Here is a 27,500-nt window from a genome sequence, read left to right as displayed (position 1 = left end):
TAGTAACACCTTGACAGACCAATCACGGCTTAGTAACACACCTTGACAGACCAATCACAGCTTAGTAACACACCTTGACAGACCAATCACGGCTTAGTAACACCTTGACAGACCAATCACGGCTTAGTAACACACCTTGACAGACCAATCACGGCTTAGTAACACACCTTGACAGACCAATCACAGCTTTGTAACACACCTTGACAGACCAATCACAGCTTAGTAACACCTTGAAATACCAATCACAGCTTAGTAACACACCTTGACAGACCAATCACAGCTTAGTAACACACCTTGACAGACCAATCACGGCTTAGTAACGCACCTTGACAGACCAATCACAGCTTAGTAACACACCTTGACAGACCAATCACGGCTTAGTAACACCTTGACCAGGGACCACAGTCCCAGAATTCAGTTCTTGAAACACAGCTCAGTGAATAAACTTCTCAGAACCAGTAACCACTCCCCTTAGCCGCATCGTCTTCTGACAGTTGCCAGGAGACGGCCGTCGTGCTCTCTGACGTAAGACAATGCTCCTAGCCGTAAAAATAGATCTTATAAACCATGACTATCTGATGTAAGACAATGCCCAATAACCGTAACAATACATCTTATAAACCATGACTTTATCAACAATGGGTACGGTTACACTGACACATTAATACGATTATTGTGAATACTCTGATTAATATAATAGTTTGATTAAAACATTCTACGCAAGAAGAAGGATTTCCCTAAACAATCCTGTTTAATAATCCTGCATGTAATCCCACTTAATGACACTACTGTGTCTCTGTATGAAGCTGACCTGCTGTAGAGGTGGTCCCACACATTCTGAGGCAGCATCACTACCAGGTCATCGATGAACGCTGCCTTGGCAGGTGGCACACCTGATAAAACAACATTTAAAAACATCATCATCATAAGTCATTATGGGCATCACTAACCTAAACTTCACCCAATATCACTGTAGACACCGATTCATTTTGTCATTTTGTTGTTGTTGCTTTGACAGCTGAGCGATTGACTGAATGGCTGACTGGCTGACTGGCTAACTGGCTGGCTGACTGACTGACAGACTGACAGACTGACAGACTGAATGGCTGACTGACTGACTGACTGGCTGGCTGGCTGGCTGGCTGGCTGGCTGACTGACTGACTGAATGAATGTCTGACTGAATGGCTGACTGATTCAGATAGAGAGAAAGATATATCGATGTCTGATAGAGACAGACATGGATAGACGAATGTCCATAGCTCCGTACCTCCGTGTGAGCAGAGGAAGTCGTCGTTGGAGATCGGTCCAGGCTCAGCGAAGGTCTTGAACTTGTTGAGCCACTGTCTGGAGACGTAGAACTGTAGCAGACTGGCCTCCGTCATGCTGAGTAGACCCGTCACCCTCCTCCTCTCCTTCGGAGCGTCCTCGTTGCTCTTCCTGGAGGGACACACACGTTACGCATTAGTAACAGAGAGATAAAGAAACTACATGGGCGGGGGTCTGTACCACAGAATGGCAACTTCCTGCTTACAGAAAACAAGAAAATTATAATCTGCTAAAAAAAGCGGCAAGTCTTGGCAGATTAGAATTTTGTTGCTGCTGTTGACGTCTAGATGAAGGATGTCGCCTCACTGTGTATGATGACGACGTAACAGTTCTTAGTGTGGTGGTTTTATGCTGTGTTGCTTTGTGCAATAGAAGAGGACTGAGTCATAATACCACTCCTAGAAGAGGACTGAGTCATAATACCACTCCTAGAAGAGGACTGAGTCATAATACCACTCCTAGAAGAGGACTTAGTCATAATACCACTCCTAGAAGAGGACTTAGTCATAATACCACTCCTAGAAGAGGACTGAGTCATAATACCACTCCTAGAAGAGGACTGAGTCATAATACCACTCCTAGAAGAGGACTGAGTCATAATACCACTCCTAGAAGAGGACTGAGTCATAATACCACTCCTAGAAGAGGACTGAGTCATAATACCACTCCTAGAAGAGGACTTAGTCATAATACCACTCCTAGAAGAGGACTGAGTCATAATACCACTCCTAGAAGAGGACTGAGTCATAATACCACTCCTAGAAGAGGACTGAGTCATAATACCACTCCTAGAAGAGGACTGAGTCATAATACCACTCCTAGAAGAGGACTGAGTCATAATACCACTCCTAGAAGAGGACTTAGTCATAATACCACTCCTAGAAGAGGACTTAGTCATAATACCACTCCTAGAAGAGGACTGAGTCATAATACCACTCCTAGAAGAGGACTGAGTCATAATACCACTCCTAGAAGAGGGTCATAATACCACTCCTAGAAGAGGACTGAGTCATAATACCACTCCTAGAAGAGGACTGAGTCATAATACCACTCCTAGAAGAGGACTGAGTCATAATACCACTCCTAGAAGAGGACTGAGTCATAATACCACTCCTAGAAGAGGACTTAGTCATAATACCACTCCTAGAAGAGGACTTAGTCATAATACCACTCCTAGAAGAGGACTGAGTCATAATACCACTCCTAGAAGAGGACTGAGTCATAATACCACTCCTAGAAGAGGACTTAGTCATAATACCACTCCTAGAAGAGGGTCATAATACCACTCCTAGAAGAGGACTGAGTCATAATACCACTCCTAGAAGAGGACTGAGTCATAATACCACTCCTAGAAGAGGACTGAGTCATAATACCACTCCTAGAAGAGGACTGAGTCATAATACCACTCTTAGAAGAGGACTGAGTCATAATACCACTCCTAGAAGAGGACTGAGTCATAATACCACTCCTAGAAGAGGACTGAGTCATAATACCACTCCTATAAGAGGACTGAGTCATAATACCACTCCTAGAAGAGGACTGAGTCATAATACCACTCCTAGAAGAGGACTGAGTCATAATACCACTCCTAGAAGAGGACTTAGTCATAATACCACTCCTAGAAGAGGACTTAGTCATAATACCACTCCTAGAAGAGGACTTAGTCATAATACCACTCCTAGAAGAGGACTGAGTCATAATACCACTCCTAGAAGAGGACTGAGTCATAATACCACTCCTAGAAGAGGACGTAGTCATAATACCACTCCTATAAGAGGACTTAGTCATAATACCACTCCTAGAAGAGGACTGAGTCATAATACCACTCCTAGAAGAGGACTGAGTCATAATACCACTCCTAGAAGAGGACTTAGTCATAATACCACTCCTAGAAGAGGACTGAGTCATAATACCACTCCTAGAAGAGGACTGAGTCATAATACCACTCCTAGAAGAGGACTGAGTCATAATACCACTCCTAGAAGAGGACTTAGTCATAATACCACTCCTAGAAGAGGACTTAGTCATAATACCACTCCTAGAAGAGGACTTAGTCATAATACCACTCCTAGAAGAGGACTGAGTAATAATACCACTCCTATAAGAGGACATAGTCATAATACCACTCCTAGAAGAGGACTGAGTCATAATACCACTCCTAGAAGAGGACTGAGTCATAATACCACTCCTAGAAGAGGACTTAGTCATAATACCACTCCTAGAAGAGGACTTAGTCATAATACCACTCCTAGAAGAGGACGTAGTCATAATACCACTCCTATAAGAGGACTTAGTCATAATACCACTCCTAGAAGAGGACTTAGTCATAATACCACTCCTATAAGAGGACTTAGTCATAATACCACTCCTAGAAGAGGACTTAGTCATAATACCACTCCTAGAAGAGGACTTAGTCATAATACCACTCCTATAAGAGGACGTAGTCATAATACCACTCCTAGAAGAGGACTGAGTCATAATACCACTCCTAGAAGAGGGTCATAATACCACTCCTAGAAGAGGACTTAGTTATAATATCACTCCTAGAAGAGGACGTAGTCATAATACCACTCCTAGAAGAGGACTGAGTCATAATACCACTCCTAGAAGAGGACTGAGTCATAATACCACTCCTAGAAGAGGACTTAGTCATAATACCACTCATAGAAGAGGACTTAGTCATAATACCACTCCTAGAAAAGGACTTAGTCATAATACCACTCCTATAAGAGGACGTAGTCATAATACCACTCCTAGAAGAGGACTGAGTCATAATACCACTCCTAGAAGAGGACTGAGTCATAATACCACTCCTAGAAGAGGACGTAGTCATAATACCACTCCTATAAGAGGACTTAGTCATAATACCACTCCTAGAAGAGGACTTAGTCATAATACCACTCCTATAAGAGGACTTAGTCATAATACCACTCCTAGAAGAGGACTTAGTCATAATACCACTCCTAGAAGAGGACTTAGTCATAATACCACTCCTAGAAGAGGACTGAGTCATAATACCACTCCTATAAGAGGGTCATAATACCACTCCTAGAAGAGGACTTAGTTATAATATCACTCCTAGAAGAGGACGTAGTCATAATACCACTCCTAGAAGAGGACTGAGTCATAATACCACTCCTAGAAGAGGACTTAGTCATAATACCACTCCTAGAAGAGGACTTAGTCATAATACCACTCCTAGAAGAGGACTGAGTCATAATACCACTCCTAGAAGAGGACTGAGTCATAATACCACTCCTAGAAGAGGACTGAGTCATAATACCACTCCTAGAAGAGGACTGAGTCATAATACCACTCCTAGAAGAGGACTGAGTCATAATACCACTCCTAGAAGAGGACTTAGTCATAATACCACTCCTAGAAGAGGACTTAGTCATAATATCACTCCTAGAAGAGGACTGAGTCATAATACCACTCCTAGAAGAGGACTTAGTCATAATACCACTCCTAGAAGAGGACTGAGTCATAATACCACTCCTAGAAGAGGACTGAGTCATAATATCACTCCTAGAAGAGGACTGAGTCATAATACCACTCCTAGAAGAGGACTGAGTCATAATACCACTCCTAGAAGAGGACGTAGTCATAATACCACTCCTAGAAGAGGACTGAGTCATAATACCACTCCTAGAAGAGGACTGAGTCATAATACCACTCCTAGAAGAGGACTGAGTCATAATACCACTCCTATAAGAGGACTGAATCATAATACCACTCCTAGAAGAGGACTGAGTCATAATACCACTCCTAGAAGAGGACTGAGTCATAATACCACTCCTAGAAGAGGACTGAGTCATAATACCACTCCTAGAAGAGGACTGAGTCATAATACCACTCCTAGAAGAGGACTGAGTCATAATACCACTCCTAGAAGAGGACTGAGTCATAATACCACTCCTAGAAGAGGACTTAGTCATAATATCACTCCTAGAAGAGGACTGAGTCATAATACCACTCCTAGAAGAGGGTCATAATACCACTCCTAGAAGAGGACTTAGTTATAATACCACTCCTAGAAGAGGACTGAGTCATAATACCACTCCTAGAAGAGGACTGAGTCATAATACCACTCCTAGAAGAGGACTGAGTCATAATACCACTCCTAGAAGAGGACTGAGTCATAATACCACTCCTAGAAGAGGACTTAGTCATAATACCACTCCTAGAAGAGGACTGAGTCATAATACCACTCCTAGAAGAGGACTGAGTCATAATACCACTCCTAGAAGAGGACTGAGTCATAATACCACTCCTAGAAGAGGACTGAGTCATAATACCACTCCTAGAAGAGGACTTAGTCATAATACCACTCCTAGAAGAGGACTGAGTCATAATACCACTCCTAGAAGAGGACTGAGTCATAATACCACTCTTAGGGTGTGTTGATTTTGTCTTACTTGTAAAAGAGGACGTAGGCCTCAGCGTTCTGGACGCAGGACTCTGACACCTCGGTGACCCTCTGGTCATCAAATTCATACCACAGGTTGTTCAGGTCATTCCTGCAGTAGGCTATGTAGTGACCACCTGGCGGGAGGAGGAGGAAGAGGATAAAGAGAGGAGGAAGAGAGGAAGGGAGAGAGGAAGAGGAGAAAGAGAGAGGAGGTTAACCTGGGGTTTGCAAGACAAGAAAAGGATAGCAATACCCACAAAGTTGATTACTTTAAAATGGTGAAAGCCCTCGAGATCAACGCTAGAACAAGTTCTAGCCATCAATCCAGAGCCCTCTGTCTCCCTCCATGGAACAGACACTATCTGGACGAACACTCACTGCTGGCGGTGCCATGGTGACAGATGACAGACAGCAGGTCGTAGGAGGTGGTGTGGGCGGACCTATCCTTGGCCAGGAAGGGCTGCAGGTCCAGGCCCTCCAATGGGAAGGAGACGTGAGTCCCGATCTTAGTGGAAAACATCAGCTCATGTCTAAACCGCTTCAGGTGGATGCACAAGATCTGGATGAGAGGGGATTACAAATAATGTAATAATTGTATTGAATTAAAGTGTAACTAAATAATATCCCGTGACGAAAACTGTGCTGCCTGGTTTAGTAGCAGACAGCGATTAGAGCGGAAGGTTGCTGGTTCGAATACCCGCGACAACAAGGTGAAAAATATGTCGATGTGCCCTTGAGCAAGGCACTTAACCCTAATTTTCTCCAAGGGACGCCATAATATATTGGCTGACCCTGTAAAACAACACATTTCACTGCACCTATCTGGTGTACACTCCCACATGCTCTACATGGCCAAAAGTATGTGGACACCTGCTCATTCCAAAATCATGGGCACTTCAGTACGGGCCATTCTACTGCCAATGTTTGTCTATGGAGATTGCATGGCTGTGTGGTCGATTTTATACACCTGTCAGCAATGAGTGTGGCTGAAATAGCCAAATCCACTAATTTGAAGGGGTGTCCACATACCTTTGGCCATGTAGTGTATATACAAGCGCATTCGTAAAGTATTCAGACCCCTTGACTTTTTCCACATTGTTACATTACAGCCTTATTCTAAAATGTATTGATTTATTTTTTTCTCATCGATCTACACACAAAACCCCATAATGACAAAGCAAAAACAGGTATTTAGACATTTTAGCAAATGTATATACAGTTGAAGTCGGAAGTTTACATACACCTTAGCCAAATACATTTAAACTCAGTTTTTCACAATTCCTTACATTTAATCCCAGTAAACATTCCCTGTCTTAGGTCAGTTAGGATCACCACTTTATTTTAAGAATGTGAAATGTCAGAATAATAGTAGAGAGAATGATTTATTTCAGGTTTTATTTCTTTCATCACATTCCCAGTGGGTCAAACATTTACAGACACTCAATTAGTATTTGGTAGCATTGCCTTTAAATTGTTTAACTTGGGTCAAACGTTTCGGGTAGCCTTCCACAAGCTTCCCACAATAAGTTGGGTGAATTTTGGCCTATTCCTCCTGACAGAGCTGGTGTAACTGAGTCAGGTTTGTAGGCCTCCTTGCTCGCACAAGCTTTTTCAGTTCTGCCCACAAATGTTCTATAGGATTGAGGTCAGGGCTTTGTGATGGCCACTCCAATACCTTGACTTTGTTGTCCTTAAGCCATTTTGCCACAACTTTGGAAGTATGCTTAAGGTCATTGTCCATTTGGAAGACCCATTTGCGACCAAGCTTTAACTTCCTGACTGATGTCTTGAGATGTTGCTTCAATATATCCACATAATTTTCCTTCCTCATGATGCCATCTATTTTGTGAAGTGCACCAGTCCCTCCTGCAGCAAAGCACCCCCACAGCATGATGCTGCCACCCCCGTGCTTCATGGTTGGGATGGTGTTCTTTGGCTTGCAAGCATTCCCCTTTTTCCTCCAAACATAACGATGGTCATTATGGCCAAACAGTTCTATTTTTGTTTCATCAGACCAGACGACATTTTTCCAAAAAGTACGATCTTTGTCCCCATGTGCAGTTGCAAACCGTAGTCTGGCTTTTTTATGGCGGTTTTGGAGCAGTGGCTTCTTCCTTGCTGAGTGGCCTTTCAGGTTATGTCGATATAGGACTCATTTTACTGTGGATATAGATACTTTGGTACCTGTTTCCTCCAGCATCTTCACAAGATCCTTTGCTGTTGTTCTGGGATTGATTTGCACTTTTCTCACCAAAGTACGTTCATCTCTAGGAAACAGAACTCGTCTCCTTCCTGAGCGGTATGACGGCTGCGTGGTCCCATGTGATAGATTAATTTGTATTTTAAGAATAATGACTAAAGGATTTCACCCCAAATACAGTATAAATGTGTGAACAGTGTTAGAGATATAATGTAGTGTCAACCCACTAACAGAGGGAGAGGAGTTAGAAACTGCTGAGAAAGCATTCCAGGGTGAAGGGGACTGAGAAGCTGTTTAAAAGGTGGGCGGAGCAAAGTGCCTTTGTGTGTCAGGGGGTATAAAGGCTGTGTATGTATTTTTTGGCGCTTATATTATAATATATATATATATATTAGCTGTGATATGAGCCTTCTCGCTTTCCTAATGCGTTTGAACACTCACCTCTGGCAAACTCTGAACTTTGCAGAATTTCACTCCATTCCGTAATCTAGCAGAGAAAAATCAGTCTTCATTAAATCTTTACTCATGTCTCCTGAGTTAAACCACGAAGAAGTTCCATTCAGTCATCTATAATGTTGTTGTTGGGGTTGCTAGGGTACTCACTTCTTGCATTTCTCACAGCTGTACATGTTGTCACCTTGGGACACACAGAAACAACACAGTCAATACCGCTCCAGGCTGAACAGGTACCAGAGAGAGAGACAGTCAAGGTCCTCACCTTTCAGCTCGTCCCTGGTGAAGAAGGCAGCCAGACAGTCCTGTAGGGTCACCACAGGACCCCAGAACCAGCTGTAACACAAGGACATCATCTCAAGAGTTGTACTGTTAACAGAATAGACTTCACACAACTCACTGATGGCTACTACCAGGGTTTGGGGTCAATTCCATTTCAATTCCAGTACACTGAAATTCCAATTCCAATTCTCTTAAATACTTTTAAATTCCGAAAAATTTGAATTTGTATTGGAGTTGTTTACTTTTTTTTAATTTTATTGACTGGAATTGACCCGAACCCTGACTCCTACTAACAATGGGTTTATGTTGACCCCAACCCTGACTCCTACTAACAATGGGTTTATGTTGACCCCAACCCTGACTCCTACTAACAATGGGTTTATGTTGACCCCAACCCTGACTCCTACTAACAATGGGTTTATGTTGATCCCAACCCTGACTCCTACTAACAATGGGTTTATGTTGACCCCAACCCTGACTCCTACTAACAATGGGTTTATGTTGATCCCAACCCTGACTCCTACTAACAATGGGTTTATGTTGATCCCAACCCTGACTCCTACTAACAATGGGTTTATGTTGACCCCAACCCTGACTCCTACTAACAATGGGTTTAACTGCTTTAACCAGGGAATAGAGTTTTTCCTGGTTGAGTCACATGCTCAGGAAAAACTATTGACCCCTATCCAACCCACTTGGTGTCAGCAGACTATCCACTATGACCTATGACCCCTATATGTTGACCCCTATACAACCCACTTGGTGTCAGCAGACTATCCACTATGACCTATGACCCCTATATGTTGACCCCTATACAACCCACTTGGTGTCAGCAGACTATCCACTATGACCCCTATATGTTGACCCCTATACAACCCACTTGGTGTCAGCAGACTATCCACTATGACCTATGACCCCTATATGTTGACCCCTATACAACCCACTTGGTGTCAGCAGACTATCCACTATGACCTATGACCCCTATATGTTGACCCCTATACAACCCACTTGGTTGTCAGCAGACTATCCACTATGACCTATGACCCCTATATGTTGACCCCTATACAACCCACTTGGTGTCAGCAGACTATCCACTATGACCTATGACCCCTATATGTTGACCCCTATCCAACCCACTTGGTGTCAGCAGACTATCCACTATGACCTATGACCCCTATATGTTGACCCCTATCCAACCCACTTGGTGTCAGCAGACTATCCACTATGACCTATGACCCCTATATGTTGACCCCTATCCAACCCACTTGGTGTCAGCAGACTATCCACTATGACCTATGACCCCTATATGTTGACCCCTATACAACCCACTTGGTGTCAGCAGACTATCCACTATGACCTATGACCCCTATATGTTGACCCCTATACAACCCACTTGGTGTCAGCAGACTATCCACTATGACCTATGACCCCTATATGTTGACCCCTATACAACCCACTTGGTTGTCAGCAGACTATCCACTATGACCTATGACCCCTATATGTTGACCCCTATACAACCCACTTGGTGTCAGCAGACTATCCACTATGACCTATGACCCCTATATGTTGACCCCTATCCAACCCACTTGGTGTCAGCAGACTATCCACTATGACCTATGACCCCTATATGTTGACCCCTATCCAACCCACTTGGTGTCAGCAGACTATCCACTATGACCTATGACCCCTATATGTTGACCCCTATCCAACCCACTTGGTGTCAGCAGACTATCCACTATGACCCCTATATGTTGACCCCTATCCAACCCACTTGGTGTCAGCAGACTATCCACTATGACCTATGACCCCTATATGTTGACCCCTATACCACCCAGTTGGTATAGCAGACTATCCACTATGACCTATGACCCCTATATGTTGACCCCTATACAACCCACTTGGTGTCAGCAGACTATCCACTATGACCTATGACCCCTATATGTTGACCCCTATACCACCCAGTTGGTATAGCAGACTATCCACTATGACCTATGACCCCTATATGTTGACCCCTATACCACCCAGTTGGTATAGCAGACTATCCACTATGACCTATGACCCCTATATGTTGACCCCTATACAACCCACTTGGTGTCAGCAGACTATCCACTGAGTCGACCGGCTGACTCACTCTGCCTCACCACGTCGTTCATATCCTTATAATGTTATAGGACTTGTTGATGTACTAAAAATGTGGTTGTTATTTAACCATTATTATACCTCATCCATAACACTGATCAGGTCCGTATCTTTTGATGTATTGTAATATCATTCTGTATGTAATATAACAAACCTTTTGATGTATTCCATGACGAAGGCGACCCATCCCTGGGCTGCGTAGACCTCTCCACAGGAGCCAGCCTTGACCAGAGAGGTCTGATGGGAGGAGGAGTGGAGCTTAGCCAGGTCCTCCTTGCCTGGGATGGGCAGGGACAGGTCCTGGAAGTTCTCAAGAGTCACTGACACCTGGAGGGAAGAGTGATACGTTATTATAAGATGTAAAGATGAGGCAGAATCGCATGAATGGAAACATAGGCTGTTCTGAGGGAAGGCCTGGTTGTTGCTAGATATGTTCGAGTTGCGTTGAGGACAATTGTAGCATTTAAGCTAACCCTTTTCCCAACCTTAACCGAATTATCCTACCCTGCTACGTTAATTCTCCTACCCTGCTACGTTAATTATCCTACCCTGATACGTTAATTCTCCGACCCTGCTACGTTAATTCTCCGACCCTGCTACGTTAATTCTCCTACCCTGCTACAAAAAGTCACTTCTGCTGTTCTCCATCTAGTCCAAACCGGCAGGCCTGCCCGCAGAACAGTGTGGGTTCCGAATAACGCAATACTCCAAAGATGAGGCAGAGAGACGAGAGTCAGGTTAACAGGGGGGTGAGAGGGTGAAGGCTGAGGCAGAGAGACGCGAGTCAAGTTAACAGGTGGGTGAGAGGGTGAAGGCTGAGGCAGAGAGACGCGAGTCAGGTTAACAGGGGGGTGAGAGGGTGAAGGCAGAGGCAGAGAGACGCAAGTCAAGTTAACAGGGGGGTGAGAGGGTGAAGGCTGAGGCAGAGAGACGCAAGTCAAGTTAACAGGGGGGTGAGAGGGTGAAGGCTGAGGCAGAGAGACGCGAGTCAAGTTAACAGGTGGGTGAGAGGGTGAAGGCTGAGGCAGAGAGACGCGAGTCAGGTTAACAGGGGGGTGAGAGGGTGAAGGCTGAGGCAGAGAGACGAGAGTCAAGTTAACAGGGGGGTGAGAGGGTGAAGGCAGAGGCAGAGAGACGCAAGTCAAGTTAACAGGGGGGTGAGAGGGTGAAGGCTGAGGCAGAGAGACGCAAGTCAAGTTAACAGGGGGGTGAGAGGGTGAAGGAAGAGGCAGAGAGACGAGAGTCAGGTTAACAGGGGGGTGAGAGGGTGAAGGCTGAGGCAGAGAGACGCGAGTCAAGTTAACAGGTGGGTGAGAGGGTGAAGGCTGAGGCAGAGAGACGCGAGTCAGGTTAACAGGGGGGTGAGAGGGTGAAGGCTGAGGCAGAGAGACGCGAGTCAGGTTAACAGGGGGGTGAGAGGGTGAAGGCAGAGGCAGAGAGACGCGAGTCAGGTTAACAGGGGGGTGAGAGGGTGAAGGCAGAGGCAGAGAGACGCGAGTCAGGTTAACAGGGGGGTGAGAGGGTGAAGGCAGAGGCAGAGAGACGCGAGTCAGGTTAACAGGGGGGTGAGAGGGTGAAGGCAGAGGCAGAGAGACGCGAGTCAGGTTAACAGGGGGGTGAGAGGGTGAAGGCAGAGGCAGAGAGACGCGAGTCAGGTTAACAGGGGGGTGAGAGGGTGAAGGCTGAGGCAGAGAGACGCAAGTCAGGTTAACAGGGGGGTGAGAGGGTGAAGGCTGAGGCAGAGAGACGCAAGTCAGGTTAACAGGGGGGTGAGAGGGTGAAGGCAGAGGCAGAGAGACGCGAGTCAGGTTAACAGGGGGGTGAGAGGGTGAAGGCTGAGGCAGAGAGACGCGAGTCAGGTTAACAGGGGGGTGAGAGGGTGAAGGCTGAGGCAGAGAGACGCAAGTCAGGTTAACAGGGGGGTGAGAGGGTGAAGGCAGAGGCAGAGAGACGCGAGTCAGGTTAACAGGGGGGTGAGAGGGTGAAGGCAGAGGCAGAGAGACGTGAGTCAGGTTAACAGGGGGGTGAGAGGGTGAAGGCAGAGGCAGAGAGACGCGAGTCAGGTTAACAGGGGGGTGAGAGGGTGAAGGCAGAGAGGAGGAAGGAGCCCCACAAGGTGGCTAGACAGACTACTCACCCTATCACAGGTCAGACACTGCACTGAGCTGACAATGGTCCCATCAAACACGTCTGATATCACACTGCGGTACTTCTGGCTCTTTGCTGAGGAGAGTGAGGTCACTGCAGAGAGAGAGTGAGTCAGAGAGGCAGTGTGTGAATGCTGCATAACTACTGTGCGGATTTGACTGAACTGCTCGATGATAGATACTGTAATGACTGTGTTCTGTATTGTTGCTTTTGTGCATTTTCATTTAGCGCTGGCCTCACAAAATACATTTTCATATTCATATTGTACCTTTCTTATGGCTGGAGGACATTCCTGGCCAGACAGTGTTAGTCCTGGGGGGGCTGGAGGACATTCCTGGCCAGACAGAGTTAGTCCTGGGGGGGCTGGAGGACATTCCTGGCCAGACAGAGTTAGTCCTGGGGGGGCTGGAGGAGATCTTGGTGAGGCAGTGTCCCTCCATGGGGATTGGACTCTGGGATCGGTTGCTTCTGGACACTACCTGAACCTCTGGGAACAGAGAGGAGACCGTTAGTTACATTTATATTTCAGTCATTTAGCAGACGCTCTTATCCAGAACAACTTACAATCAGTGCCTTTAACTTCAATAGGTGAAGTAGTTTCTTGGCAATTTCTCGCATGGAATAGCCTTCATTTCTAAGAACAAGAATAGACTGACGAGTTTCAGAAGAAAGTTATTTGTTTCTGGCCATTTTGATCCTGTAATCGAACCCACAATTGCTGATGCTCCAGATACTCAACTAGTCTCAAGAAGGCCAGTTTTATTGCTTCTTTAATCAGCACAACAGTTTTCAGCTGTGCTAACATAATTGCAAAAAGGTTTTCTAATGATCAATTAGCCTTTTAAAATGATAAACTTGGATTAGCAAACACAACGTGCCATTGGAACACAGGACTGATGGTTGCTGATAATGGGCCTCTGTACGCCTATGTAGATATTCCATTAAAAGTCAGCCGATTCCAGCTACAATAGCCATTTACAACATTAACAATGTCTACACTGTATTTCTGATCAACTTGATGTTATTTTAATGGACAAAATAAATAGCTTTTCTTTCGAAAACAAGGACATTTCTAAGTGACCCCAAACGTTTGAACTGTAGTGTATGTTTACCAGCTACAAATGATGACACCAGGCTTTAACCCAATGGGCTACCACAGTCTTGAGTTCTACAGGAGACCTCGTCTGATGTGATGGCGTACTTGATTCATTCACTCACTCCATCCCTGAATTAATTAATTAATTATTCCCTTCAATCATTCATCCATTCATGGTGTACCTACCAGCCATGCGTCCCTCTATCTGGACTTTGATTGCCCCCTGGTTGCTGATGGGCGTGGCCTCGTTGGTGGGAGTGGCATCCACGTCTTTATCCAGGTCTCCCCCTGAAGGCCCCGCGCCCCCCGACCCCCGGTAGAGGTCGTTGATCAGGTTCTTCTCTTTCTGCCACTCCCTATTGGTCTGGCCGGAGGAGACGGAGGAGTCAGGCCCATCAGGGATCAGCATCTCCGCTTCCTTAGACTCCTCCCCCGATGGCGCCGCCTGCCCGTCTCCGCTCCCACCCTGGCCCTCGCTGTCCGCCCGCTCGCTGCTGCCGCACGACTCGCACGACTGGAAGTCGTTGTCCGACTGGCTGGGGCTGTCGTCGTCGGGGCCGTCGTCCATGGCGATGGCGTGAGAGTGTAGGTCGTTGTCGGGGGGCTCGGCCAGCGGCTCCTTCAGCTCCTCGTGGAGCTGGTCCATCAGACAGCGCAGGAACTCTTGAGAGTCCTAATGTAGATATAGATAATATATAGTTAGAATATACTGTCCTACAGATACACATTGAGTGTACAAAACATTAGGAACACCTGCTCTTTCCATGACATAGACTGACCAGGTGAATCCAGGTGAAAGCTATGATCCCTTATTGATGTCACTTCAAATCAATATAGATGAAGGGGAGGAGACAGCCTTGAGACATGGATTGTGTATGTGTGCCATTCAGAGGGTGAATGGGCAAGACAAAATATTTAAGTGCCTTTGAACAGGGAATGGTAGTAGGTGCCAGGCGCACCGGTTTGTGTCAAGAACTGTAACGCTGCTGGGATTTTCACACTCAACAGTTTCCCGTGTGTATCAAGAACCACCCAAACGACATCCAGCCAACGGCAGGCCAGTGGTCAAAAACGGGTCATTGATGAAAGAGGACAAAGGAGGCTGACACGAATAGTGCAGAGCAACAGACGGGCTACAGTTAGTCGACTGCCAGTCCAGTACAACACTGGTGCCCAAAGACCCATAAAAGAATGCACAACTCATCGTACCTCGACACAAATAGGGTATGGCAGCCGACGACCTTAAATAGTTCCACTTCTTTCAGCAAAAAAACAAGATAATGCGGTTGCAGTGGGCTAAGGCACTAAAACACTGGAGAATTGGAAAAGCATTCATTGGTCTGATGAATCCCGGTTCCTGCTGTTTCACCCTGATGGGAAGACTAGGGTATGGAGAAAACCACAAATACATGCATCCATCATGCCGCGTGTCAACATTGCAGGCTGGTGGTGTGATGGTGTGGGGTGTGTTTTCATGGCACACATTGGGGCCCTTGATAAAAATGGAGCAACGTTTCAGTGGATATCTGAACATCATTGCCGATCAGGTGCATCCCTTTATGGCAGCAGTGTATCCATCTGCAAATTGTTTTTTTCAGCAGGATAATGTCCCATGCCACAAGGCTGGGATTGTCCAGGAATGGTTCCATGAACATGACAGTGAATTCAGCTTACTGCAGGGGCCTGCCCAGTCACTAGATCTCAATCCAACTGAGCATCTGTGGGATGAGATGGAACGAGCTACTCGGAGTAGAGATCCACTACCAGCCAACTTGACACAACTGGGGGAAGAATTGGAGTCAACATGGGCCAGCATCCCTGTGGAACGCTTTGATACCTTGTAGAGTCCGATGCCCCGACGAATTGAGGCTGTTCTGACGAGAAAAGGGGGGTGCAACTCAATATTAGGAAGGTGTTCCTAATGTTTTGTACACTCAGTGTAGATATTATTGGAGGTTTAGAGTATATTTATAATTATATAAGTATATAAGTATGAAGTTATAATTATATAGTTCCTCGTTCCTCGTGGAGCTGTTACCTCAGAGTCCTGGCTTATAAGGGCACATCAATATTACTGTACTGTGCAGTTTGCTTGTTTTTCAAATTAAGAAGTGGGGCCTACTAGCATGAATGCGCGAGTCCAACTTCATGAAATAATTTCTAATCTAACATGCTAGGCTAGCCCTTGCGAGAGTTTTCATCTACACAGAGAGTTTTCATCTATATTTTTCGAAGCTGTCTATTTACCACCACAAACCGAAGCTGGCACTAAGACCGCACTCAACGAGCTGTATAAGGCCATAAGCAAACAAGAAATGCTCATCCAGAGGCGGCGCTCCTAGTGGCCGGGGACTTTAATGCAGGGAAACTTAAATCCATTTTACCTAATTTCTACCAGCATGTCACCTGTGCAACCAGAGGAAAAAAAACTCTAGACCACCTTTACTCCACACACCGAGACGCATACAAAGCTCTCCCTCGACCTCCATTTGGCAAATCTCACCATAATTCTATCCTCCTGATTCCTGCTTACAAGCAACAACTAAAGAAGTACCAGTGCAGTGCTCAATACGGAAGTGGTCAGATCAAATCAAATCGTATTTGTCACATGCGCCGAATACAACAGGTGTAGACCTTACCGTGAAATGCTTACTTACAAGCCCTTAACCAACAATGCAGTTCAAGAAATAGAGTTAAGTAAAAAACAAACAAAACTAAAATTACAATAACGAGGCTATATACAGGGGGTACCGGTACCAAGTCAATGTGCGGTGGTACAGGTTAGTCAAGGTAATTTGTACATGTAGGTAGGGTTATTAAAGTGACTATGCATAGATAATAAACAGCGAGTAGCAGCAGTGTAAAAACAAAGGGGAGGGGGGGGTTGGGGTCAATGTAAATAGTCCGGGTGGCCATTTGATTAATTGTTCAGCAGTCTTATGGCTTGGGGGTAGAAGCTGTTAAGGAGCCTTTTGGACCTAGACTTGGCGCTCCGGTACCGCTTGCCGTGCGGTAGCAGAGAGATCAGTCTATGACTAGGGTGACTGGAGTCTTGGACAATTTTTTGGGCCTTCCTCTGACACCGCCTAGTATATAGGTCCTGGATGGCAGGAAGCTTGGCCCCAGTGATGTGGGCTCCCGAGTGGCGCAGTGGTCTAAGGCACTGCATCTCAGTGCTTGAGGCGTCACTACAGACCCCCTGGTTCAATTCCAGGCTGTATCACAACCGGCCGTGATTGGGAGTCCCATAGGGCGGTGCACAATTGGCCCAGCGTCGTCCGGGTTTGGCCGGTGTAGGCCGTCATTGTAAATAATAATTTGTTCTTAACTGACTTGCCTAGTAAAATAAAGGTTTAAAAAATGTACTGGGCCGTACGCACTACCCTCTGTAGCGCCTTAAGATCAAATGCTGAGCAGTTGCCATACCAGGCGGTGATTCAACCGGTCAGGATGCTCTCAATGGTGCAGCTGTAGAACTTTTTGAGGATCTGGGGACCTATGCCAAATCTTTTCAGTCTCCTGAAAAGACGCAGATGCTAAGCTACAGGACTGTTTTGCTAGCACAGACTGGAATAAGTTCCGGGACTCATCCGATGGCATTGAGGAGTATACCACCTCAGTCACCGGCATCATTAATAAGTGCATCGACGATGACGTCCCCACAGTGACCGTACGTACAGTACATACCCCAACCAGAAGCCATGGATTACAGGAAACATCCGCACTGAGCTAAAGGGTAGAGCTGCCGCTTTCAAGGAACGGGACTCTAACCCGGACGCTTATAAGAAATCCCGCTATGCCCTCCGACGAACCATCAAACAGGCAAAGAGTCAATACAGGGCTAAGATTGAATCGTACTACACTGGCTCTGACGCTCGTCGGATGTGGCAGGGCTTGAAAACTATTACAGACTACAAAGGGAAGCACAGCCGCGAGCTGCCCAGTGACACAAGCCTACCAGACGAGCTAAACCACTTCTATGCTCGCTTCGAGGCAAGCAACACTGAAGCATGCATGAGAGCACCAGCTGTTCCGGATGACTATGTGATCACGCTCTCCGTAGCTGATGTGAGTAAGACCTTTAAACAGGTCAACATTCACAAGGCCGCAGGGCCAGACGGATTATCAGGACGTGTACTCCAAGCATGCGCTGACCAACTGACAAGCATCTTCACTGACATTTTCAACCTGTCCTTGGCAGAGTCTGTAATACCTACATGTTTCAAGCAGACCACCATAGTCCCTGTGCCCAAGAACACTAAGATAACCTGTCTAAATGACTACCGACCCGTAGCACTCACATCTGTAGCCATGAAGTGCTTTGAAAGGCTGGTCATGGCTCACATCAACACCATCATCCCAGAAACCCTAGACCCACTCCAATTTGCATACCGTCCCAAGAGATCCACAGATGACGCAATCTCTATTGCACTGAACACTGCCCTTTCCCACCTGGACAAAAGGAACACCTACGTGAGAATGTTGTTCATTGAATACAGCTCAGCGTTCAACACCATTTGGTATTTGATATTTTATTAGGATCCCCATTGTTGCAAAAGCAGCAGCTATTTTTTTACACATAATATGAAACATGACATAATACAGAACATTAATAGACAAGAACAGTTCAAGGACACAACTACATACATTTCTTTTTTAAAGGCACACGTATCCTACACATCAATAAATACACACAAACTATCTAGGTCAAAAAGGAGAGAGGCGTTGCGCCGTGAGGTGTTGCATTATCTGTTTTTTGAAACCAGTTCTGCTGTTTATTTGAGCAATATGAGATGGAACAGAGTTCCATGCAATAATGGCTCTATATAATACTGTACGCTTTCTTGAATTTCTGGATTTGGGGACTGTGAAAAGACCCCTGGTGGTATGTCTGGTGGGGTAAGTGTGTGTGTCAGTGCTGGGTGTAAGTTGACTATGCAAACAATTTCGGTTTCTCAACAAATGAATGTTTCTTTTAAAAAGAAGTCATGCAGTCAGTCTCTCCTCAACTCTTAGTCAAGAGAGACTGGCCTGCATAGTATTTATTTCAGCCCTCTGATTACAATGAAGAGCAAGACGTGCCACTCTGTTCTGGGCCAGCTGCAGATTAACTAGGTCTTTCCTTGCAGCACTCGACCACACGACTGGACGATAATCAAGATAATCAAGACAAAACTAGAGCCTGCAGAACTTGCTTTTTGGAGTGTGGTGTCAAAAAAGCAGAATCTCTCTTTATTACAGACACATCTCCCCATCTTTACAACCATTGAATTTACAGTGGCTTGCGAAAGTATTCACCCCCCCTTGGCATTTTTCCTATTTTGTTGCATTACAACCTGGATCATTTGATTGCCTACCACTTTGAAGATCAAAATATGTTTTATTGTGAAACAAACAAGAAATAAGACACACAAAAAAACTTGAGCGTGCATAACTATTCACCCCCCCCCCCCCCCCCCCCAAAGTCAATACTTTGTAGAGCCACCTTTTGCAGCAATTACAGCTACAAGTCTTTTGGGGTATGTCTCTATAAGTTTGGCACAAACTGCTCCAGCTCCTTCAAGTTGGATGGGTTGCGCTGGTGTACAGCAATCTTTAAGTCATACCACAGATTCTCAATTGGATTGAGGTCTGGGCTTTGACTAGGCCATTCCAAGACATTTAAAATGTTTCACCTTAAACCACTCAAGTGTTGCTTTAGCAGTATGCTTAGGGTCATTGTCCTGCTGGAAGGTGAACCTCCGTCCCAGTCTCAAATCTCTGGAAGACTGACACAGGTTTCCCTCAAGAATTTCCCTGTATTTAGCGCCATCCATCATTCCTTCAATTCTGACCAGTTTCCCAGTCCCTGCCAATGAAAAACATCCCCATAGCATGATGCTGCCACCACCATGCTTCACTGTGGGGATGGTGTTCTCGGGGTGATGAGAGGTGTTGGGTTTGCGCCAGACATAGCATTTTCCTTGATAGACAAAAAGCTCAATTTTAGTCTCATCTGACGAGAGTACCTTCTTCCATATGTTTGGGGAGTCTGCCACATGCATTTTGGCAAACACCAAACGTCTTTGCTTATTTTTTTTCTTTAAGCAATGGCTTTTTTCTGGCCACTCTTCCGTAAAGCCCAGCTCTGTGGACTGTAGGGCTTAAAGTGGTCCTATGGACAGATACTCCAATCTCCGCTGTGGAGCTTTGCAGCTCCTTTAGGGTTATCTTTGGTCTCTTTGTTGCCTCTCTGATTAATGCCCTCCTTGCCTGGTCCATGAGTTTTGGTCGGTGGCCCTCTCTTGGCAGGTTTTTTGTGGTGCCATATTCTTTCCATTTTTTAATAATGGATTTAATGGTGCTCCGTGGGATGTTCAAAGTTTCTGATATTTTTTATAACCCAACCCTGATCTGTACTTCTCCACAACTTTGTCCCTGACCTGTTTGGAGAGCTCCTTGGTCTTCATGGTGCCGCTTGCTTGGTGGTGCCCCTTGCTTAGTGGTGTTGCAGACTCTGGGGCCTTTCAGAACAGGTGTATATATACTGAGATCATGTGACAGATCATGTGACACTTAAATAAAGTCCACCTGTGTGCAATCTAACTAATTATGTGACTTCTGAAGGTAATTGGTTGCACCAGATCTTATTTAGGGGCTTCATAGCAAAGGGGGTGAATACATATGCACGCACCACTTTTCCATTATAATTTCTTTTCAATTTTTTGAAAGATTTTTTTTTAATTTCACTTCACCAATTTGGACTATTTTGTGTATGTCCAAATAAAGATCAATTGAAAATACAGGTTGTAATGCAACAAAATAGGAAAAACGCCAAGAGAGATTAATACTTTTGCAAGGCACTGTATTCGTTTTGACCATGACAGTTAACAATCGAAGGTAATGCCAAGTAATTTAGTCTCCTCAACTTGTTCAACAGCCACACCATTCATTACCAGATTCAACTGAGGTCTAGAACGTAGGGAATGATTTGTACCAAGTACAATGCTCTTAGTTTTAGAGATGTTCAGGACCAGTTTATTACTGGCCTCCCATTCCAAAACAGACTGCAACTCTTTGTTAAGGGTTTCAGTGACTTCATTAGCTGTGGTTTCTGATGTGTATATGGTTGAATCATCAGCATACATGGACACACAGGCTTTGTTAAATACCAGTGGCAGGTCATTGGTAAAAATAGAAAAGAGTAGAGGGCCTAGAGATCTGCCCTGCGATACACCACACTTGACATGTTTGACATTAGAGAAGCTTTAATTAAAGAAAACCCTTTGAGTTCTATTAGATAGATAGCTCTGAATCCACGATATGGCAGAGGTTGAAAAGCCATAACACATATGTTTTTTTCAACAACAGGTTATTGTCAATAATGTCAAAGGCTGCCCTGAAATCTAACAGTACAGCTCCCACAATCTCCTTATTATCAATTTCCTTCAACCAATCATCAGTCATTTGTGTCAGTGCAGTACATGTTGAGTTCCCTTCTCTATAAGCATGCTGAAAGTCTGTTGTTAATTTGTTTACAGAGAAGTAGCATTGTATTTGGTCAAACACCATTTTTTCCAACAGTTTGCTAAGAGCTGGCAGCAAGCTGATAGGTCTGCTGTTAGAACCAGTAAAGGCCGCTTTACCACTCTTTGGTAACGGAACGACTTTGGCTTCCCTCCAGGCCTGAGGACAAAGACTTTCCTCTAGGCTCAGATTAAAGATATGACAGATAGGAGTGGCTATAGAGTCAGCTACCATCCTCAGTAGCTTTCCATCTAAGTTGTCAATGCCAGGAGGTTTGTCGATACCAATAATTTTCCCACCTCTCCCACACTAACATTACACATTTTCAAACTTGCAATGCATTTCTTTCATTATTTGTTTTTTTCATGCATGAATACGTTGTTGGCATTTCCTGCTTAAGTTTGCCCACTTTGCCAATGAAGGAATCATTAAAATAATTGGCAACATCAAACGGTTTTGTGATGAATAAGCCATCTGATTCGATGAAAGATGGAGTTGAATGTGTCTTTCTGCCCATCATTTCATTTAAAGTCCTCCAAAGTGTTTTTCCATCATTCTTTATATCATTGATCTTGGGTCACATCATTTCTCAATTTGCAGTAAAACAACCAGTCAGATGTGCAGCCAGACTTATTAGCCACTCCTTTTGCCCCATCTCTTTCAACCATACAGTTTTTCAGTTCCTCATCAATCCACGGAGCCTTAACAGTTCTAACAGTCAGTTTCTTAACAGGTGCATGTTTATCAATAATTGGAAGAAGCAATTTCATAAATTCATCAAGTGCTGCATCTGGGGGACTCCCGAGTGGCGCAGCGGTTTAAGGCACTGCATCGCAGAGCTTGAGGCGTCACTACAGACCCGGGTTCGATCCCAGGCTGTGTCACAGCCGGGAGACCCATGATGCGGCGCACAATTGACCCAGCGTCGTCCGGGTTAGGGGAGGGTTTGGCCGGCCGGGATTTCCTTGTCCCATCGCGCTCTAGCGACTCCTTGTGGTGGGCTGGGCGCCTGCAAGCTGACTTCGGTCACCAGCTGGACAGTGTTTCCTCCGACACATTGGTGCGGCTGGATTCCGGGTTAAGCGAGCAGTGTGTCAAGAAGCAGTGCGGCTTGGCAGGGTCGTGTTTCGGAGGACGCATGGCTCTTGACCTTCGCCTCTCCCGTGTCCGTACGGAAGTTGCAGCGATGGAACAAGACTAACTACTAATTGGATATCACGAAATTGGGGAGAAAAAGAGGTAAAAGTACCCAAAATAAAGTGCAGTGCCTGGTGGCTCCTTATAGTCAAAATCTTTTATATGATCTCTTATACACTATTTTAGGCCCAGCTTTTGGAACTTTGGCTTTCCTGGATATAGCCACTATATTGTGATCACTGCATCCAATGGGTACGGATACAGCTTTAGAACAAAGCTCTACAGTATTAGTAAAATTGTGATCGATACATGTGGATGATCTTGTTCCTGTAGTGTTTGTAAACACCCTGGTAGGTTGATTAATAACCTGAACCAGATTACAGGCACTGGTTACAGTGAGAAGCTTCCTCTTGAGCGGACAGCTTGATGAAAACCAGTCAATATTTCAGGTCCCCAAGAAAGTAGACCTCTCTGTTTACATCACATACACTATCAAGCATTTCACACATTATTTATTATTTACATACCGACTGTTCGCACTTGGTGGCCTATAGCAACACCCCAAAAGAAAAGGCTTTAGATGTGCCAAGTGAACCTGTAACCACAACTGTACTGAATAATCAGGGAGAAAAAGGTGTAGATTCACGCGCAGAGCGCGGCAGGTGTTTATTTCACCTTCACAGAAACCAGGAATCGTGGTCACAGGCAGGCAATGGTCATACACAGGTAGACAAACAGGCAGGAGAATCAAAAACTAGGACTGAAGGCTATAACAGGTTATAATAATAATAATAATAATAATAATAATAATAATAATAATAATAATAATAATATGCCATTTAGCAGACGCTTTTATCCAAAGCGACTTACAGTCATGCGTGCATACATTTTATTTTTTTGTGTATGGGTGGTCCCGGGGATCGAACCCACTACCTTGGCGTTACAAGCGCCGTGCTCTACCAGCTGAGCTACAGAGGACCACACAAACGAGCTAGGAAAAGGCTTAGTAGAGTCAAACCGAACAATACCTCACAAGGCACAAACAGAAAGAACTGAACTAAATAAGGAGCTGATGAGACCAGGTGAGTAACTAACACAGGTGAAATCAATGAACAAAAATGAAAGACAGGGCTACGTTCAAGAACACAAAGAAACAGGGCTACGTTCAAGAACACAAAGAAACAGGGCTACGTTCAAGAACACAAAGAAACAGGGCTACGTTCAAGAACACAAAGAAACAGGGCTACGTTCAAGAACACAAAGAAACAGGGCTACGTTCAAGAACACAAAGAAACAGGGCTACGTTCAAGAACACAAAGAAACAGGGCTACGTTCAAGAACACAAAGAAACAGGGCTACGTTCAAGAACACAAAGAAACAGGGCTACGTTCAAGAACACAAAGAAACAGGGCTACGTTCAAGAACACAAAGAAACAGGGCTACGTTCAAGAACACAAAGAAACAGGGCTACGTTCAAGAACACAAAGAAACAGGGCTACGTTCAAGAACACAAAGAAACAGGGCTACGTTCAAGAACACAAAGAAACAGGGCTATGTTCAAGAACACAAAGAAACAGGGCTACGTTCAACAACACAAAGAAACAGGGCTACGTTCAAGAACACAAAGAAACAGGGCTACGTTCAAGAACACAAAGAAACAGGGCTACGTTCAAGAACACAAAGAAACAGGGCTACGTTCAACAACACAAAGAAACAGGGCTACGTTCAACAACACAAAGAAACAGGGCTACGTTCAACAACACAAAGAAACAGGACTACGTTCAAGAACACAAAGAAACAGGGCTACGTTCAAGAACACAAAGAAACAGGGCTACGTTCAAGAACACAAAGAAACAGGGCTACGTTCAACAACACAAAGAAACAGGACTACGTTCAAGAACAAAGAAACAGGGCTACGTTCAAGAACACAAAGAAACAGGACTACGTTCAAGAACACAAAGAAACAGGGCTACGTTCAACAACACAAAGAAACAGGGCTACGTTCAAGAACACAAAGAAACAGGGCTACGTTCAACAACACAAAGAAACAGGACTACGTTCAAGAACACAAGGTTGACTAAGAAAATAAATACAGAACCTTACAACAACACTTCAATAACACTTGATATAAGCTTGTCTCTAAGCATTACAGGGATATAGCTCTGAATATATACAGCAACACCTCCCCCATAAGCATTTCTGTCTCTTCTATAGATGCTATATCCTTGTATTGCTACTGCTGTATCATCAATATAATTATCTAAGTGAGTCTCAGAAATGGCTAATATGAGTGTTATCTGATGTTAACAAGTTATTGATTTCATGAACCTTATTTACATTTACATTTTAGTCATTTAGCAGACGCTCTTATCCAGAGCGACTTACAGTTAAGTGCATACATTATTATTTTATTTTTTTCATACCCCCTGTGGGAATCGAAACCACAACCCTGGCGTTGCAAACGCCATGCTCTATCAACTGAGCTACATCCCTGCCGGCCATTCCCTCCCTTATTTCTAAAGGCATGGGCTATTTTCAGCCCTTTTCTGGGTAGCTTATCAGAGATAGACATAATACTGAAAAGAGCAAAGCAAGAGAAAAAAATATACATTCAGCAGTCCATTAATCAGTTGGTGTGTGTGTGCTGCGGGGTTGAAGCTACGAACCCATAGGCTTGGCTCTCTCATCCCTTCCAGGCTTCTGGGAGGGAGGGTGGACAATGAGCCTGTCATAGCGCATGTTAGCAATGTCCCCACGCGCTCTGGAAGCTTTCATGGCTGGGATAAGTTCTTTCCTCTTCTGGCACACAGCTTCAGGATAGTCCTCGTTGAGGAAGACATACGTTCCTCTCAAGTTCTTGGCTCTTTCCAGAACAACTACCTTGTCCTTGAACCTCAGGAACTTGACCACTATCGGCCTGGGCCTGTCACCTGGGCCGGTGGTGGGTTTTCCAGTCCTGTGGGCGCGCTCCACCTCAATCTTCCTGTGGTCCATCTTCAGTTTCTCCTAGATCCTTTCCCTCACTTTGTCCTCAGACTCTGTCCAGGTCTCATGTGGAGATTCTGCAATTCCGTCAACAACCATGTTGTTCCGCCTTGATTGTCCCTCGAGATCTGATTCATCCGTCATTGTTATCATGGATTCACACACAGAACTGATGTCCTCTCTCAATGACTTACAGATTGCTGTAATCTTGCCGTTCTCCTGTTTAAACTCATTGAGCTGACCCTGGGAGAACTGCAAACTGTTCTTCAGGTCCTGGACCTCTCTAGTCAAACTGTTCTTCAGGTCCTGGACCTCTCTGGTCAAACTGTTCTTCAGGTCCTGGACCTCTCTAGTCAGGTCGTCCAGTATTTTATTAGTTGACTCCACCAGTATTTGGACACAACACTTGAAGCTATTTTTTCTTGTTGTTGTAACAACTGCTTGTAGAACTATTTTTGTTCATTTAAAAGATCCTTCACCTGAGAGACACCACTGTCCTCAACGGTACTCCCTCTGGCTTTGGTCGTTGTCATGGTAACATCGTAGGTTACGCTGTTACTCCTCTCAGCCCCAGACAGGACAGGTCACTGGGAAGACTGGAAGCAACAAACAGCAGGGATCTAGACAGCCACAAACCCAGGACAATCCACGGTCCCAGCCACAATGGCTAACCGCGTCGCGGGCTGCGTTCAAACCCTCGAGAAAACCCTGCTAGCTTGATAGGCAGCTAGCTAGCTGCTACGCCAAACAGCTCCTCAGACCCGTCCTTGGTCGGCAGGATCACTGGACAGAGACCAGCAGTCCCAGCAACTGATGCCATCAAAGCTCAAATCACTAAGCTAAGGACCCTGGGACTAAACAACTCCCTCTGTAACTGGATCCTGGACTTCCTGACGGGCCGCCCCCTGGTGGTAAGGGTAGGCAATAACAATAATAATAATAATAATAATAATAATAATAATCTACCTATATGTACATATTACCTCAATTACCTCGACTAACCTGTGCCCCCGCACATTGACTCGTTACCGGTACCCACTGTATTTAGCCTTTTTATTTTATTGTTGCTGTTTTATTTTTTACTTTAGTTTATTTAGTAAATATTTTTCTTAACTATTATTTTTCTTAAAACTGCATTGTTGGTTAAGGGCTTGTCAGTAAGCATTTCACTGTAAGGTCTACAGCTGTTGTATTCGGCGCATGTGACTAATAAAGTTTGATTTGAACATCCTCTCTCTCTCTCTCTCTCTCTCTCAGGAGCCTGGAAGTTCCTCCCTCCATTCATCTGGATGATAATTCCCAGCCTGCCTTGCAGAGCAGAGCAGCATAGCGTGACAAATTAATATCCCCTGACTAAAACTGCAGAACAAACAGTGAACTAACACTGTATCAACCACAGAATGGTGTCAACCCAAAGAGAAATAGACTGTTAATCATATCTCAGTTCATGGTTGAAAGAACCTATTCTTCAGTTTACTGGTTCTGTAACAGAGAAGAGCCTATCTGCCTGCCTGGGAATAGTAGCTTTCATAGACACCTGTTTTACCTATTACAAATCCTATTAACACAAAGAGAAGACACCTACCTGTTGTGAGTATCCTCTGAACATGGGGTTAACAGCCTTGATCCCCTGGAACAGACTGGTAGGGACGACATAGGATGGCCTGAATCACCACAGGAAGAAAAGGTTAGGACTGTCTGAAACACCACGGGAAGAAAAGGTTAGGACTGTCTGAAACACCACGGGAAGAAAAGGTTAGGACTGTCTGAAACACCACGGGAAGAAAAGGTTAGGACTGTCTGAAACACCACAGAA

General features: G+C 44.9%; 1 pseudogene across 1 annotated transcript in view; it reads right to left on the bottom strand.

The window, feature by feature from the left end:
• The window catches only part of LOC311146200 (ubiquitin carboxyl-terminal hydrolase 33-like), a 75,351-nt pseudogene that overhangs the window by 10,489 nt on the left and 37,362 nt on the right, over positions 1-27,500 (bottom strand). Inside the window, exons 8-19 of the transcript in view lie at positions 27,270-27,446; positions 14,243-14,729; positions 13,229-13,447; positions 12,950-13,053; positions 10,967-11,139; positions 8,657-8,727; positions 8,542-8,575; positions 8,380-8,425; positions 6,117-6,297; positions 5,746-5,872; positions 1,269-1,438; positions 812-893 (exon numbers count right to left, since the gene is read on the bottom strand). The product of the transcript in view is annotated as a ubiquitin carboxyl-terminal hydrolase 33-like (transcript). The remainder of the gene's footprint in view (positions 1-811; positions 894-1,268; positions 1,439-5,745; positions 5,873-6,116; positions 6,298-8,379; positions 8,426-8,541; positions 8,576-8,656; positions 8,728-10,966; positions 11,140-12,949; positions 13,054-13,228; positions 13,448-14,242; positions 14,730-27,269; positions 27,447-27,500) is intronic.

Source organism: Coregonus lavaretus (genome assembly GCF_964263955.1).
Source record: "Coregonus lavaretus genome assembly, chromosome: 19".
NCBI lineage: Eukaryota > Metazoa > Chordata > Actinopteri > Salmoniformes > Salmonidae > Coregonus > Coregonus lavaretus.
Note: the sequence above shows the minus strand (reverse complement) of the source record. Positions and strands in the feature narration are given on the sequence as shown.